Below are 5,158 nucleotides of genomic sequence, written 5' to 3' on the forward strand. Positions count from 1 at the left end.
AAGTAGCCTTTCAGGATGTAAATTGGAAGTATTTTCTTTGGTTTATCATTTTAACTTTGCTATGCAGATTTTTTAGTGTAGTAAAATAAATTTTTGTGGCTGCTGGGTTTTGTGTCATAGTTGAAAAGACCTTTTCCACACTGAGATGATTAAAAGACTGTCTCCCTTAGCTGCTGGCTGTATTTTTGTTTTCATTTTTTACATTTAAATCATGAGTTCATCTGGAATTTATCATATACAAAATTCCTGCCCATTTTTGTAATGCCTTTTAGTGAAAAACTCATCTTTTCTCAGCAGATTTGAATTGCTGCTCTTATACTAAATTTCTATATGCATTTGGATCTATTTCTAGGTTTTTCTATCTTTCATTGATCTTTGTGTATCAGTACCTCTCTTCATTACGTCTAATTATTATAGATTGGATTTAATATCTGGTAGGGTTAGTCTCCTGTCTTCAGGAGTCTCTTAGCTATTCTTTTTTTTTTTTTTTTAATTTATTTATTTTTGGTTGCATTGGGTCTTCGTTGCTGTGCACGGGCTTTCTCTAGTTGCGGTGTGCGGGCTTCTCATTGTGGTGGCTTCTCTTGTTGCGGAGCACGGGCTCTAGGCTCACGGCCTTTAGTAGTTGTGGCTTGCAGGCTCTGGAGCGCAGGCTCAGTAGTTGTGGCACATGGGCCCAGTTGCTCTGCGGCATGTGGGATCTTCCCGGATCAGGGCTCGAACCCATGTCCCCTGTATGGGCAGGTGGATTCTTAACCACTGTGCCACCAGGGAAGTCCCTCTTGGCTATTCTTGCTTGTTCAATTTTCCATATGAAGTTTAAATCAGCTTTTCTAGTCCCTCTTCCCCTCAAACAATCTGTTAGAATTTTAAAAAATCTGTTAGAATTTTTTATTTTTTTGGCCACACCACGCGGCATGCGGGATCTTAGTTCCCCAACCAGGGATGGAGCCTGCGCTCCCTGCACTGGGAGCGCAGAGTCTTAACCACTGGATGGCCAGGGAAGTCCCTAGAATTGTTAATTTCGATAAATCTATAGATTACTTTAAGAACAGACATCTTTATGAAGCATCTTTGTGTCCAGAATGAAGTGTCTGTCCCCTGCCTCTACGTACTTCTTTCAGGTGGCACCGATGGCCGGTGACTCCCAAATCTGTACCTCTATTCTGAGGGCTAGTCCCACCCCCAGGCATCTCCCCTTGGATGGGGGTGGGTCCCAAAGGTACTTCCCAAACCTGATCCTCCAGTATCCCCTCCAGATTAGTGTCCCCCACACCATTAATCCACCCAGATTCCTCCCTATCTCCCAAGAGCCATATCCAATCAGTGGCTAAGTTCTATAGGTGTTTTCAACAGCTTTATTGAGGTATAGTTGACATACAATAAACTATGTATACTTAAAAGGTACATTTTTGTTTTGACATGTATACCCCCATGAAACCATTATCACAATCAAGGTAATGAACATATCCATCACCCCAAAAAGTTTCCTCAAGCCCCTTTGTAATCTCTCCCTCCCGCCCTTTCCCACCTGCCGGCCCCTCCAGGCACCACTGACCTGCTTTCTGTCACTAAATGGCCATCCTTTTCCTCGAATTCTCATAGAAATGGAACTATATAGAAGAATGTACTTTGGTCTGGTTTCTTACACTCAGTATAATTATTCTGAGATTCATCCATTGTTGTTCCTTTTCATTACTGGGTAGTATTCTATTGCATATATACGCACCACAATTTGCTTATCCGTTCACAATTTGTTGATGAACATTTGGTTGTGTCGAGTTTTGGCTGTTACAATTAAAACTGCTATGAATATTCACACACAAGTCTTTGTGTGGACACACGCTTTTATTTCCCTTGGGTAAATGCCTAGGAGTGGAATGGCTGGGTCGTGTCGTAGGTGTGTACTTAATTTTATTTTTCTTTTTTTAAGATAGACTATTTTTTTAGAGCAGTTTTAAGTTTACAGAAAAACTGCTCAGAAAGGGTAGAGAATTCCCATATCCCTTTTCCCACCTGCGCACAGTTTCTCCTATTAACATTTTGCATTAGTGTGGTGTATTTGTTACAGTTGATGAACCAATATTGATACATTGTTATTAAAGTCCATAGTTTACTTTAGGGTTCACTCTTAGTGTTGTACATTCTATGGGTTTTGCATAATGTTATGTATCCACCACTACAGTATCACACAGAAGAGTTTCACTGCCCTACAAATGCCCTGTGCTCCCTTCCCCCACCTTCCCTGAAATCTTGGCCATCACTGATCTCTTTACTGTCTCTAGTTTTACCTTTTCCAGAATGTCATATAGTTGGAATCATACACTATATAGTTTTCTTATACTGGCTTCTTTTTTTAAAAAATTAATTTAATTAATTATTTTGGCTGCCTTGGGTCTTTGTTGCTGCACGTGGGCTTTTCTCTGGTTGAGGCGAGCGGGGGCTACTCTTCGTCGTGGTGTGTGGGCTTCTCATTGCGGTGGCTTCTCTTGTTGCAGAGCACGGGCTCTAGGCACCCGGGCTTCAGTAGTTGTGGCACGTGGGCTCAGTAGTTGTGGCTTGCGGGCTCTAGAGCACAGGCTCAGTAGTTGTGGCACACGGGCTTAACTGCTCCGCGGCATGTGGGATCTTCCCAGACCACAGCTTGAACCCGTGTCCCCTGCATTGGCAGGTGGATTCTTAACCACTGTGCAACCAGGGAAGCCCCTATACTGGCTTCTTTTACTTAGCAATATGCATTTAAGCTTCTGGCATCTTTCTGTAGCTTGCTAGGTTATTTCTGTTTATTGCTGAATATATGTTTAACTTTTAAAGAAACTACCAAACTGTTTAACAAAGTGGTGGTATTCTGAATTCCCACCAGCAGCGTATGAGAGTTCCAACTCCTCCACATCCTTGTCGACACTTGGCATGGTCGGTCTTTTTAATTTTAGCCATTCCAGGTTTGCAATGGTGGTCCTTCTCGTTGATTTAATTTGCACTTTACCAGTGAATGAGCATTTTTTCATGTGCTTATTTGCCATCCAATATCTTCTTCGGAAATGTCTATTCATATCTTTCAACCATTTTTATTGGATTATTTTTTTAAGTTGTAAAAGTTCTTTATATATTCTAAATACAAGTCCTTCATCAGATACACATATATATATTTGCAATTATTTCCTAGTCTGTGGCTTGTCTCTTCATTTTCATAATAGTGCCTTTTGAAAACAAAGTGTTTTATTTTGATAAAGTTCAACTTAATGTTTTTCTTTTATTGTTTCAGCTTTTTGTGTCATCTTTGCCAAGACATCTTTGCCAAGCCCAAGATTGCTAAGATTTTTCCTATGCTTTCTTCTAGAGGTTTTATAGTCCTAGAGTATATATTTAGGTGTATAATCCAGTTGGAGTTACATTTTGATATGGTGTATCCTAAATAGTTATCAAATCCATCTATTTCCCACTTGTGTCTACCACCTCCCTAGTTTGATCCACCCACTCCCAGGCATCCTTCTCCTTCATTTGTACAAATCTGAGCAGCCTTCTATGTAGAACAAAATCCATCTTCCATGGCCGACCCAGACCTGCCACAACTCTTCTCTCCCTTTCTCTCTCTGTGCTCAAGCAACACTAAGAATATTTCAGTTCCTCCATATGCCAAGGCAATTAATTCCCCTCACTGGCATCTCGCCCACCCCTGCCATAACTCCCTTTGTCTGATTTATGCCTCTTCTAACACCTAGATTAGCTAAGGCTTCACTTATGGGCTTCCTTCACACCATTCTTCTTCTCAACCAATCGTGGGTCTAAAAGTTGAGGCACTGTCTGCTTCCTTCAGAGGGAGCCAAGGCCATAGGTCTTCACCATCTTATGCCCAGGTGAGCACAGTGCCTTGCACATACAGGAGGTGGTCAGTGCCCATGAACAGTCAAACGCAGTCAGCAGGAGTGACAGTTGGGTGGAAGTAATTCTGAGGACTGTGGGACACATAGATTGAGCCAGAGGGCTTTGAGGGGAGGGGTGGCCTCTGCTACCTCTCCAGAGCATCTTTCCTCTCCCAGGCCCCTGCTCTCTGTGATCCAGTCACAAGGAACACTTGCAATTCCCCTTACTGGCCTGTTCCCCCAGCCTCTGGACCTTTGCACACGCAGTTCTTTCAGCTAAGAACACCCTATCCAGCACCTCACTGCCTGGTTAATTCCGACTTTTCCAATAGGATTCACCTTCCTTAATCCCCAAAGCTGAACCAGGAGAGCAGCCTCCTCTAGCACGCGCTGGTCTGCCTTAGTCATGGGTCTCTGTTAGGCAAAGACCTGTCGGCGGTTTAGTCAAGATTGGACACATTAATGCCCAGTGGTGAAGAGCAAAGAGCTCAGAAGCTGGTTCTAGCCCTGACTCACCAGTTGAAGGAGCTGAGCAAGTCGCACTCTCTTAGGCCTCAGTTTTCCTCATCTGTAAACTAGGAGTGAGAATGGAGTCAGATTAGATCAGTGGCTCTTAACCTTCTTGGGGTCATGCGCCCTCAAGTCCTAGGAAGGCTACGCACTGTTTCCCCAACAAAATGCTTGTGTGTACATCATATAAGGGCTTCGACCTGCTAGGTCGGGGCCCCCAAGGTCAATCAAAAGCCCTGAGCTGGGGGACCGGACCGCTGCAGTCTCGCTCCCTCCTGCTTCTCGACTCTCCACCTTCTGCATCTCGGGAGGTGGGGTCTCTCCCGGTCCCGGGTGGGCCTACTGTCCTGCTCGCAGTCTCTCCCGCCGCCTCCTGGGTAAAGCGGCACACGGGCATTCCCAGGTGGATGGGAGAAGGAGAGCTTGGAGGAGAGGGCAGGGATGCCGGCCTCGCAACTTCCAGGTTCAAGAAACCTCAGAGAGTAAGAGAAAGATGGGCTTCCACGGTTCCTCATTTCATCACAGTCGCTGCGCGAATGGGGAAACTAAGGCCGAGAGGGGCAGGGACTTACCCAAGGTCACGCAGCCAGCCCGGGCGTGGGGGACCGGTTCCTCGAGCCCCGCCCGGCGCCCGGAGCCTGCGCCCCAGGGCGCGGGGGTGGCGTGGGGGGGAAGCCGGCCCTGCCCAGGAGCCGGTCTGCGGCGAGGACCCGGCAGGGTGGGGCTGCCGTTTGCAGAGCGTCCGACAGGGGTCGGCTCGCCCGCCAGCCCGGCCCCTCCTCCGA

This window comes from Monodon monoceros, unplaced genomic scaffold (assembly GCF_005190385.1).
Source record: "Monodon monoceros isolate NGI ecotype Baffin Bay Population unplaced genomic scaffold, NGI_Narwhal_1 Super_Scaffold_7, whole genome shotgun sequence".
In the NCBI taxonomy this organism is placed as follows: domain Eukaryota; kingdom Metazoa; phylum Chordata; class Mammalia; order Artiodactyla; family Monodontidae; genus Monodon; species Monodon monoceros.